This window comes from Pseudonaja textilis, chromosome 5 (assembly GCF_049901715.1).
Source record: "Pseudonaja textilis isolate UNSWEBS1 chromosome 5, rPseTex1.2, whole genome shotgun sequence".
Taxonomy (NCBI): domain Eukaryota; kingdom Metazoa; phylum Chordata; class Lepidosauria; order Squamata; family Elapidae; genus Pseudonaja; species Pseudonaja textilis.
The window spans coordinates 36,851,854-36,865,057 of NC_141994.1; the positions used below are offsets into that span (position 1 = coordinate 36,851,854).

General features: G+C 40.6%; 1 protein-coding gene across 4 annotated transcripts in view; it reads right to left on the reverse strand.

Moving 5' to 3' along the window:
• PPFIA2 (PPFI scaffold protein A2) overlaps window positions 1-5,445 on the reverse strand; it is a 194,048-nt gene extending 188,603 nt beyond the window's left edge. For 2 of the 4 annotated variants that reach the window (XM_087934513.1, XM_087934512.1), the window contains exon 1: window positions 3,750-5,443. The gene's annotated coding sequence lies outside the window, so the exon portion shown is untranslated. Of the gene's footprint in view, window positions 1-3,749 lie in introns of all 4 variants that reach the window. The other 2 variants (XM_087934511.1, XM_087934508.1) reach the window with 2 other exon arrangements.
• Between the last annotated feature and the right edge of the window lie 7,759 nt (window positions 5,446-13,204).

Sequence of the window (13,204 nt, forward strand, 5' to 3'; positions counted from 1 at the left end):
CTTCAAAGGGAGAATGTTCCACAGAGCAGGGACTATCATGGCAAAGGCCTGATCCTGCCAGTTGACACTTTCCGGCTGACAGACTCTGCAGCATAGCTAATCTACTAGATCTAATTAGACTGGTAGAGACTTTTAGAAAAGGACAGTTTCTAAGGTAACCTGGTCCCAAGCCATGTAGGCTGTTAAAGATTAAAATCAACACCTTGAATTGCACCCAGAAGCATATCAGTGGCTAATGCAGCACTGATAATAGTTGTGTTATATGTGCCGTAAATCTAACACCATTTACCACTTGAGCAGGTGCATTCTGCACCACTTGGAGTTTACAAATGCATTTCAGGGGCAGCCCTATGTGGAGTACACAACAGTAATCTAAGTGAGAGGTTACAAGGGCACAACTGATGGTGAGCAGGCTCTCCTGGTCCAGGGATTGGTTCAACTGGCACATCACCCAAAGGAGTGTAAAACCTCTCCTAGTCACAGCTACCGCTTGTTCATCAAGCAGGAGCCATAGAAGCAGTGGCAGAACCTGGGGGCAGAGCTAAAGTAGGGAACAGCCTAGATTAATCTCTATGCAGTTACAACCTCCTTTGAATTCTGTTGGTCTTTGTCTAATCCCAAGCATGTATAAACTATTAGTTGAGAAAATTCTCATCTATAGGCCTGATTAGCAACAAATCAGTTTGTTCACCTATGAGTCATGAGTCTAGAAAGACTCCCCCCAGATTGTGCATTGGGTCTGTCTGGGACAATGCCACCCCATCCAGAACGAAGAATGGAAGACTCTTGTCTCCAAATACCACAGCCACTGAGTTTTGCCAAGGTTGAGTAGGAGCCTGTTTTGCTCCATGCATACTTTAACAGCCTCAAGATACTGAGATGGAACATCATGGCATCACCCAGAGACCCTAGCATAGAGATAGAAACCTGGAAGTCCTGTGTATTGATATCTCACCTGAAATTGATGGATAACCTCAACCAGCAACTTCATGTAAAGGTTAAAAGAGAAGAACTAATTCTGAGACACCCCACAAACTAGGAACCACACACTTAATCTCCCCTCTCCCAACAACACTAGCTGAACTGTCCACACAGTGAGGAGGAAACTAGCACAGTACAGTGCTAACCCACTCCCAATTCACAAAGACAGCCCTGAAGTATACCATGATCAATGGTACTGAATGCTGCTGAGGTCAAGAAGAGCCATGATGGATGCACAGCTGTCAGAGGTTGTTCATGAGGACGATCAAGGCCATCTCAGCCTCAAATGCTGGTTTGAACGCCAATTGAAAGAAGCCTAGATAATCTGCCTCATCCAGGATCCTCTCAGTTGCCATGCTACCACTCTCTCCATGAACGTCTCTAGAAAGGGAAGGTTGGAGACTGAACAAAAACTATCTAGACTAGTTAGGTCAAACAATGGTCCTTTTAGGCAGGATGCACCATAATTTCTTTAAGACAAGGTAGAATCAGAGGTGTGAAATGCTGCCCAGACCCAATCTCTCCTCTGCAGCTTTGTTAAGCCAAGAGACTCATGGATTTAAACATACAAATGGCCGAAAAAGCAGCTTGGAGGGTCCTATCCATTTCCTCTGGTTCCAGGGGCTCAAACTCCTCCCAGATAGTGCACCCATTGCCACCAACATCAATTCTATTTTAAGCCTGATGTGTTATATAGAACAAATGCAAGTGACATTGTCTGCCAGATACACAGCATATTTCTCGCAGTAACCTTATAGGTGAACTTCAGTATTACCCTCGCTAAGGAGTCATCTGAATCAGGGCTGCTGAGTGACTATTAGCAAATGCATTAAGGGTGGAAAAATAATTACATTTTGCTACCCTTACCACCATCAATGGTAGGCTCTAATAGCAGCTCTAGCTTGTGTCATCTTTACTCCTTGTCTCTCACTAGAGTGCTCCATGCATTTCTATTCTGTTCTGTTGTTCTGTTCTGTTCTGTTCTGTTCTGTTCTATTCCTTGTACAGTATTATTCTTTTGGTAAGCTGCCAAGAGTCTCATTAGATTGCAGTGGGATGCAAATTTAATAAATAAATAAATAATTCCAAAACCCTTTGATCCCACTAATTTTTTTTTAAATTTCTAAATGAACATCACCTTGAATTGCACATTTTATTAAATCTAAATCAACTTGTATTCAGTTTGAGCCTGGAAAGAGAGAAAAACCTTAGCTAACCTCTACAGGTAGTCCTCAACTTATGACCACAATTGAGCCCAGCATTTCTGTTGTTAAGTGAGACATTGCCCCGCATGAGTTTTGCCCCGTTTGACAATCTTTCTTGCCACAGTTGTTAAGCGAATCACTACCATTGATAAATTTAGTTACATGGTTGGTAAGTGAATCCAACATCTCCATTGACTTTGCTTGTCAAAAGGTTGCAAAAGGGAATCACGTGACCTTGGGACACGGCAACAATCATGAGTCAGTTCCCAAGCATCTGAATCTTAATCACGATTGTGGGGATGCTACAAGAATTATAAGTGTGAAAAACGGTCACAAGTCACTTTTTCAGTGCCGTTGTAATTTTGAATGGTCACTAAATGAACTGCTGTAAGTTGAGGACTATCTGTATAGTACTCATGTTTCATGAGAATCATCAGATTCTCTTGAACGCTTGACATTAGACACTTCAAATCAAACTCCCAAATCTGAATATTAATTAGTTCAGTTCTTCCAAATTAATACCAATTTTCTCCACAGATTTCTTGCATTGATTCTCCATTTGCTCATCAGAATTCTTTATTGTACGGAGGAGCTGGGAAGAACCATAGGAGAGCACAACCAAAAGAAGTCCTTATTAGACAACAGTTCAAACATAGTTCACCTTCAAAACTCGTGTGTGTGTGTGTGTGTGTGTGTGTGTGTGTGTGTGTGTGTGGAAAGAGAGAGAATATATATACTGTGTGTGTACACATAGTATTTGTACTTGTACCACTAATAGTGAATTTTTCTTCCATTTTTCAATCCTCAAATCTATAAAGTGTTTACTTCTGTATTCCTAGGAAAGAAAACGTAATTACACACCTTGGCAACATCCTTGTCATCACCACCCCTTTTATGGCCTGATCTGTGCCAGCTGTGACATCAGCTGTTAGACCCATCCCATACTACCTTCTTGTACTTCATTCCAGCCACTCCTACTTAAAACCACTAAGCAGCTCCTGGGGTGATGCCCCTGAAGCTACCAGTCCATCTTTTACAAAGGCGCCCCTCCTGTGTGGGAGATGCTGGCAGCTGCACCTCACTTCACCCAGGAATAGCAACACCACCCTAAGGAGAATCTGTGCCATTGTCTGACTCGCACTGCATGCCTATTCCTCCTCCTAGTTAACTCCTTCCCTTCCACTAGCTTTCAGTTGAGCTGTGAGATCACCTTTAAATTAAAAAAAAAAAGGGGGGGGGGGTGCGTGGGTGGGAAGCAGTTTCACTCTCTTCTCCATCCCAAATTAGGAGCAGCAGCTCTTGGTATAAAGAACCGAGTCTCCCTTCTGGCATTTTCTTTTTTCAGCATCCAGAAACCCAACCCATCACCCAAAGAAGGGGCAAAAACCTTAACTAAGTTGGTTTTACATATAGCACAACCCCGTTCTCAAGCCTCCCCCACCCAAAGACCCTGTGCAAGATCTCCCTCCCGCGAAATAATGCTGGCACAAGCGGCGACGTTTGGATTTGCCCACCGGCTTTGGCCGCGGAGGGCTGTGCCGTCGGCAGGGCAAGTTACAATACCTAATGCTCGTTCTTCTTCCCGGGTCTTCAGGGAATCGGGGCCAACGGCCGCTTCGGTCTTCCCCTCTTTGCCTCCGATGAGCGCTCATTCACCCTCAACCGGGCGCCGTTCAACTCGCCTCCCTCGCAAGGCTACTGCAGACACCGCCACTCCTGCTCCGAGAAGACGCCGGAAGCCCACCCAGCCCCCTTCGGCCGGCAGCAGGAGCAGCTTGGCGGCACCTCAGCATTTTCTCCTGTCACTTGGTTGGCAGCAGCAAAGGGGAAACGTCCATGAGAAAAAAATGGCATATTACAATTTTTGCTTTGGGAAGCAGAGCTCGGTTGAGACCATTGTTAGGAGGACCAGGGGTGGGGGGGGAGGGAAGCGGCTCTTAAAGCTCCAGCAGCCCTTTTTCTTGCCTGGGATGGAAAGTCGCCGGATTAAGAAGGGAGGGGCGCCTAAACCACGGGGAAAGAAGAAGAGGGTTGCTTTTCTGGGAATATAACTTTACGGAAAGGCTCCTTTCTTTTGCACGTCTTGCTAAAGGGAAATCCAAGCTGATTAAATAATAATTTGAATTATTTAATAATTTAGCAGTGAATATGAGCCGCTTTTAAAAATGGAATAAAGATGTGATTGATGATTGCTTAAAAAGAAAATGAAGGTATTTATAAGTTTATGCAGGCGTGCTGAGAAATAAGCCTCATCTGGCTTTTATTGCCACACGATTCCTTCTGTTCAGCAGCTGTACTGCTGCCGTGCACACAGCTGCTCGGAAGCAGATCCTAACCAAATTCAACGAGGTGTCTTTTCGTTTCTGTTAAACATAGGATTGCCATTGGAATCCCACGGTATCCGGGGAAACCGATTTACCACTCAAAGTGCAGAGAATGGTGGATCGGCAACGCGATCACCCGCGTGTTTCGAGAGAAACCACACGCCGGTTCACGGGAGTTACTCGAAGAGCGAGGACTGCCTTGCGGGCGGACTGCGTCATTCCAAAGAGCATCGCTTGAGCATCCTCATTGGCCTGAGGCACCTTCGTCGAGGGCGGACCGGTCGGTCCTCTTGGGAAATCATTCCCTTCCCTTCCCAAAAGGAATCGTGATCTTTTCCTCCAGGTTGCCAGGCGAAGGGCAGCAAAGTCAGACCGGGGCGCCTCGTGCTCAAGAGAGAAGCGACGCCCTCAAGAGTTGCCTTTTCTCATTTTACCCCGAGGCCGATTTTGTCCCCCTTCCCGCACATTCTCTAATTCTGATCTTTGTGTGTCTTTAACCCTACATGAATAAACCTTCCCCGAGAGGGACCTAGAACAGTAGGCGAGCGCACCGATCTTATCAGAGATTTGCTAAAAGAAGGATCCTCCGCTCCCCGGAATGATAATCGGGTCCCGGGCGAAATCACGCCTGCGGTTCCTTCACTATCTAACCTCTGGATGGGAACTTGCTTGAAAGGTGGCAGGTGCGCTGCGCCGGGCCGCGCCCACGCAGCTAACAGTGGCTTCCTGAGAAGGGAAAATGAGCCTCGAACACCAGGGAGGCAGGTATCTTGCTCTCCTCCTCTTTTACCGGGATTTCCCCTAAAAGCAGCCACAGTGGTTTCCCCCAGCTCCGAAATAAATTCTGAAGTCATCGCATGGGCTTCTCTCCTGCCTTAGGCACGTGAACAGTTCCCCAGATGCTGTTGATGCTGCCACGTTTTGCACAGCTTCCCAGCCTTAATTCTCTGCCGTCCACCTCCTCTGTCCCAAAGGAGAACAGCGCGCACTCGGGTTGTTGCTAGAGAATAGACGCCCAGCTTAAAAAAAAAAAAAGGGGTGGCAGCAACTGATCACAAGACACTTTTCCATGTTCCTCGGATGGCGGGACTAGAAGATGCGGAGAAGATGCCCTTATATTTGGATTGCTGGCTGGCGGCTTGAACCATGGAGTAGATTTGGTTCAGTTTCTTCCGGGAAACTCTTTGCTGCCAGCCCCCAAGTTATTTGGCATCCTCCAGATAGATTTGGCTCCAATCCTTATTACCCAAGGGTGTCCCATAAGTTTGGTCACTGGTGGTGATGGGGAGACAATATTTTGGAGAACAGAGGATTGGTCAGTGGCATAGTTATTTGAAAGGGGGTTCAAAACGTTCCTTTGAAAGCAGAGGTGGACATTTGACACACAAAGCCTCTCCATACAGTGACTAGACATACATACATTAAATTGCATTGTAAAATCTAGTATACATACCATACCCTTTGTAGTTTGCTGAATCATAATTGTTGAATATGCCCAATTGGCTAGGTTCACACATCACATTGTTATGAATTATCAATCATAGCTTATAGATCACCATGTTTGGATTTGGAGAACTCCAACTCAAAATCCAAACATTGAAGCTTAGCACAGCTCTGACAAATGTGTCAAACTTCTGTGGGCCACCAAGGTTTTCTTAAGCTATATTGAGATTACCAATTGAGGAAGGTAATTTTAATCTACCTGACTGCCAAAAATATAATTGAGCTTATTTTTTATAAGCCATTGATACGTAGATGGACAAATAAAACTGCCCTTTATGGTTATGTAAGAAAACTGTTCTTTACATTCTTAGAAAAACATATAATACAAAAAGTGTTTTATTCCAAGAATGCCTGGTAGTAAGAAAACTTGGGCTCATGGTGGGTTAGATAACAACACCCAGGCCTATTTAATTCTTTGGAAAAATTCTGCTCTGTTGTACTGGAAAGTAGCCTAAACCATGATGATAAACTGTTGTACTGGAAAGTAGCCTAAACTAATGATTATGTAATGAATGTTTGACTGAATTGAATTTGGGCTTTCCAGTTCACACCAATAGCTATATGTTTAACTAAAGCATACTGGAAAAATCAAGATGAGCCAGATTGGCCACTTGATAATCCTTATCAAAGCCACACTAACTGAAGAAGTACAAGTGTTGAAGATCAAGACAACTGGAAAATGCAAAACTAAGAAAGGCTAAGTGTCTGGTGTTTCAATCAAAGTTAGTGTACATTGGTCCAAAAAGAAAATCCCATAAGATTGAAGAGGCCTGATGCATTTTTGGATTTGAATAAGAATATGTGTTGTGGTCTGGCTGTGATTCTCAACATATGAGGGCTTTTCTCTTACACCAGTGAAATGCTGCTTACATAATTCAATTGTTGTTCGGGTTCTGTCATGACTGATTCTTTGTGAGCCAAATTTCCCCAAATTCATTTTCATTGCATCAATGACACTATCTAACCCTCTCATTCTCTGCTGTCTCTTCTCCTTTTGCCTTTAATCTTTCCCAACAAGGTCTTTTCCAATGAGTATATAATTGAATAAACTCTATAAAATAAAAGTTGGTTAGACTTCCATGTTGGATGCTTGCTTTGGAGCTGCATCTCATCACTTTACCATGTTGTTTGCTGAGGACATCAAATGCATGTTCTGCTTGCAAATCTATTTCTGTGGGAATTCACAAAACTTACACCCTTGGAAGCAATTGAAGATATAATCTTTTTTATTGTTTTTAAAAAGTATGGCTTGGATCTGGAAAATTGCCCCATATGTCTTATCTTTGAATCATCTCCAGAATTCTCTTTTAAATCAGTGCCAGAGAAAATTTTAAAATATGCACTTAAGATAAATAATAAATAATTTAATAAGTAGATACATACAAACATATGTAGATGCATAGGCATGTGTATAAACCTCCTTGTGAGCGTGTAGATGTATAGGTGTGCATGTAAGCATTTCTTTCCCCTTTATTTGCAAAAATGCTTCATTCTCAAGTAATTTGATATACAAAAAGCCCTGTACTCATTGAAGAATGGAAAGCCAGTTGCAACTCCCATGATGAAAATCAGTTTGAGTGAATTGCATGAAGTAAACCATATTCCACAATGCAAGGAAGTAGAGACATTCTCCTTTGAAATGAAATGCTTCAGAAAAGTGCTGTGCTTACAAAGAAGAAGCAGTCAGCATCGAGTAATGATATTGTTCCCTTAAAGAAATTGGGGTCAGCCACAAATTATTCCTAGCGACTTTATGGTTGATATGACAGGGTGGATCTATTCTCTTGTTCACAGAATAAGTAGGCTCGGCCTTTGGTCTGGTGCTATAGGCATTATCTTTTCTAAACACTGGTTGAATAGTGGCTATATTGCTAGAAAGGCTCGGTTTCATTGACAGGACCAATTTGACTAGTGCAAACTTTTTACCAGTGATGTTTTACTGAAATTCTCCAAAGTGTTAAGAAAAATATATCCATTAAAAATGAGCAAGTGTGGTTTATTTTCTCTTATAAATTTGGCAGATGTTCCTTATTTGCTAGGAATATAATCCATAAAGTTCCATGCCATTCAAACATTTGGAATACTCGCATCCATAGAATTGTTTTGATAAACATCTTCTTTGGAAGGAATCCAAGTAGGAATTAAGAGCTGATGCCACTTTTGCTCACCCATTGCTCCAATAAAGGTGTCATTCAGTCTTTCCTTGACCAGGGTGTCCTATGTTCCCTATCAACAATATTCATCTATTCACCGGATCCATTTAAATATCTCTGGACAAACAGAAAAAAATAAGTTTTTATCAAATGTCTGTCTCTTCTTATATAAAGCCACCACCACCAAGTTCATTCAGAAGTATATTAGTATATCTGATATGCCTGCGTTCAGTGGAGAAAAGCATATTTCCATGACTTTTTCTTCTTTCACGCAGATAGCTGGAAAATATAGTCTTTTAATATTCCTTCCATTTATTAAAATTACATTTTTTCATAGTGGCTCTTCTTTCCTGACATTCTTGAGAAACAGACAGGGTTACAGCCCTTAAAAAAGTAATTGAAGATACCTATTCTTATTTTTTTTTTCCTAACACAATACCCTGGACTGGCCTAGTACATAATGGTTACTTTCTGTTGCAGGTGTCAAGTAGCACAGAAAAGAAGCAAGTAGATATGAATAAAACTTGGGGAAATCTTCATTATCTTTTACAAGATAATGAATCAGAAGTTGGTTTCCTGTTTAGATTGTATAATGTATAAAAACTGATCCAGCATAACAAATTGGTTCAGTTTTTACTGTTAACCACTAAGTTTGTTATGGCAAACCCTGAAAAGCTAAGACATCTTGACAAAAAAATAACATAATACAAAAGAGGGTTGTTTTTTTTTAAAAAAAGAAACCCTTATCCATAGGGAAGATAAATAAATAGGCATCTATAGGGTAAGGATCCAAAAAGTCAAGATGGAGGCCCATAGCAACTGCAGCAGAGCATTTCAATTCCATGACTCTAGCTCAGTGGTTCTCAACCTTTTAATGCCGTGACCCTTTAATACAGCTCCTCATGTTGTGTAGACCCCCAACCATAAAATTATGGCTCAGTTCCTAAGACCATAGAAAATATGTGTTTTCTGATGGTCTTAGGCGACCCCTGTGAAAGGGTCATTCAACTCCCAAAGGGGTCGTGACCCACAGGTTGAGAACCAATGCATCTAGCTGCTACCTTGACATTTTGGAATTGTCCTCCCTCTCTCTCGGACAGCTCTGTATTACAACTCTCTTTCTTTCTTTCTATTCCTACATAGTTGGTCCCCCCCATCCCTCAAGATGCACTTTGGGATTCTTGTAAGGTTTTTTTAAGGAAATTTTTACTTCTGTCCAGTTATGTACATTTCCTGTTACAAAAAATTGCCTTCCAAAAATTAAATTAAAACAGGTCTGTGGGAGGAAAGAACTAGATGTTTCAGGCAGCCACTCTTGCCTGTAATTAGCTTGCTGCCCTCTGGCCACATGAAGAGTTCTCTGTCTTGTCACCAGACCAAAGAAAGATTTACCAACCACCACAAATTGCAAGAGGTAGTGAAGTAGCAATTTGTGTAGCAAAAAGTCTAAGCCCCTCTTGCTCCAAAATGTATGAGCATTTCCTACAATGCCAGTGATCTAACAATGCAATGATATTGTTAGTAATTAAAAGACCATATTTTTTTTAAAAAAAAAGTTGTGTACAAAAATGTACAGGGAAATGATTCTTGGGAGATTTCTCCTGTTTATTAGTTGTGGCATCTCAGATATGCCAATACTTTTTTCTACCTTTTCCCATTCTTAATTTCACCCAGCAGTTCCAAACCACGTATTAACCCAGGGGAGTTTAGAAAGTATATTATTACAGTTGATGTTTTGGGAGAACTATCTCATTTTCTTTATTATGTGGGTTTATACGCAGAGTGAAAAGCCAGGGCTTCAGTTTTTTATTGACATAATTATTGAGTTTTCAGAAAAAGAACCTGGACATTTTCAGAACATCGTGTTTTTAATCATGAAAAAAATGAAATAAAATGAGTTGCACAGTTGCTTCCGGATTTTCTGCTGAAAACTAATTTCTCTAAGAACACTGGAGAAGTCTACCTAAGCCTTTGGTGATAGTTATTTGTTCGTTCTGAGATCAAAATGAAGTCTTAGATATAACCTTAATTCTCATACAAGAAAGTGAATGCTGAACATATGAGCATTTACAGTACTGTCAAATAAATATATTTTTGGATTGGACTACTTTCTTCCATTAAAAAATCTGACTAAGGTAATATATAACTTTTACAATTACTTCTGAAATAAACTTGAAAATAGAATCAAACATCATTAAGCTACCCTTTATCTTTCCTTTATTAAAAAAGACCCACCTATGGCAAGAAAAAAAAAGATTCATAATGTGAATGAAGTATTTTCTGATCTCTGAAGGAATAAAAAAAAAAATCAGCCATGCTGTTGGAGGCGGGAAGTTTCTAAGGCTGCCTATTGATCTTTCCTCCCAATACAAAGAACAATTAAAATGCGCTATTTTTGGATTTGTACATTGAAAAGAAGGTAAAACTTTAACCAATTTCTGCAAACATCTCATTTGTTTTCTGTTTTCATTTCTAAAAATATATCCCAAAGATTATGAGCCACTTTGTGATGACCCAGGGTGTGGCACAAAGGCAATACAGTCAGAAAATAAGAATGAGTTCCTTTATTAGCTCCAACTTTGCCCTCAATGGCCCAGTTACCTTCTGGTCTGGAGAAAAACTCTCCCACGAATCTGCCTTTGGCTGCAGATATTCCACTCCAAACATTGTAAATTGGAAAAATTAAACTATAAATCCAACAAGGCAAAATAAGGCAATTAAATTCATATGGAGTTCCAGAAATGAAGTAACAAGACAGTAAATCAAACCAGTTGGGAGGATGCCAGGAACTCAGATAACCATAACCAAACACAAGATAAACTTGTTTGTTCCAGACAAACGTCCCTCCCAATTGGTTCTCCTTTAAACTCCCTTCCCAGGTGTGCCTTTTCCTCTCTCGTAAGCCACGCAACCCACATTACTCACTACCTGTGTGCCGTAGGATGAAGAGGGGATGGGCCTTGGTCTTCCTCTGAACCCCCTCTCCCTTGTTCTACCTCTTCTCTGCTCTGCCCAGCCTGAGTTTGCCATTCCCCAGTTTCCTCCACAGCCCTGATGGCTGTTCATCTTCCTTCTCAGATTCAGACTCCGACAGGGGCATGACACACTTCTACAAATATCCTAACTTTAACTAAAGATTCATATATATATGCAAAATCATGGGATTATTCTGCACATTTAGAAGGCACCCAGTTGGGGAAACATACAGCTGGGTGACTATCCATGGATACAATAAGGATGTGAAAATACTGGTGCTACACCATTTTCCTTAACCTTTATAATTTTATATCAGTGAGACTTCGTCCAACCCTGAATACACAAGGAAGCATCTTTTCAGAGAAGACCTTAAAAACAATATAGGCTTTCTCAAGCTCTTCCCATTGTTCTTTCAAAAGATTACAATATACAATATCTATAATACAGATAGCAATTATTTTAAAATTTATGACTATACAGCCTTAATTATTAAATTCATAGAAAAATAGGAAAATAAAAGGATTTATTCATTAATGATGGATAATAGAACTTTCCCTTAGCATATTAATGTACAAGTGGAATTTGCAAACAAAATGTTCCAGATATACTGGAAGATGCCAGCTGACAACTGTATCTATTCCTAGAATATCTTAGCCTTTCTGAAGAGTCAAGGAAGAAGGTTTTTTTTTTAAAACATGGGAGAAAGAATTTTGTAAGCCACCAGTTGTCAGATGGAAGGAGAGACTGAGGCCTTTCTGATTTGTACACAAAAAGCTTGGTCTGGATTTGTGCCAAAAAAAACCCTTTCTGGATGACTATTTACCTCTGGTGGGAAGAGTTACTTAGAAGAAGGCCCCTGAAGACTTCCAGTGGAGCACATGTAAGATTATAATTTGATCAATTTTAATTTGTATTGATTATTTCTTAAATTGATAGCTCACACTTTCCTCTAAAAGGTTCAGTGAGATATATATCCAGGTGAATCTTCACAAGGTGTAAATAGTATTGGGAAGAGAAATAGTAATTGGCTATAATCCAGTGGAAATTTGAGTCTAGATCTTAATCCTCATCCGGCACTCTAACCATTCGAGATAGTTCTTGACATTCAACCACAATTGAGCCCAAGTTTCTGTTGCTAAATGAGACATTTGTTAGGTGAGTTTTGTCCCATTTTACTACCTTTCTTGCCACAGTTGTTAAGTGAATCAGTGCAGTTGTTAAGGTAGTAACACGGTTGTTAAGTGAATTTGCCTTCCCCATTGACTTGGCTTGGCAGAAGGTCACAAAAGGTGCTCCCATGACCTCAGGACACTGCAATTGTCATAAATATGAGCCAGTTGCCAAGCATCTGAATTTTGATCACTTGACCATGGGGATGTTGCAATGGTTTTAAGTGTTAAAAATGTTCATAAATGACTTTTTTAAATGACATGTTAACTTCAAACAGTCACTAAATGAACTGTTGTAAGTCGAGGAGTACCTGTATCCCAAATTGGCTTTCTTAATTTGGACTTAAAAAGAAGCTTGGAACTATAAAAGCTAGCAAAATATGAAAGCAATATGACAAAACACATTAAGTCCACTTAATCATCTTGAGCCCTATTCCAGATCAACTGTAGTTTTCAACCCATCATTAAAAACATTTCTATTTGTACATTGTAAAAACCCAAAGAACAGACACTAGTAGATAATTGTAGCCAACCTTTTTTCAATCCAGGTAGGCTTCAAACAATAGAGATAATTCAACTTCCTATCCTTTAGCCCAAGATATGGAATCAGTAGTACTTGAGTTGTTGCTAAACCATAATTCTCATCCTGAGACATTGTATTCAGTTGTAATAAATGTTGGGAACTGTAGATCCACCAGATAGAAAGAATGGGAACAGAAACATGTGAAATGAGTGTGTTATACATAACAGTTATTTACACGCAGTGTTCGGATTCTGCGACCCACTGTGCAAATTTTCTGAAAATAGTTGTGCTTTCCCCATTTGTTTCTTAGCACATGAAATTATAGTTCAGCTCTGTATTAGACCAGGCTAAATACTATTTTTCTGAAAAT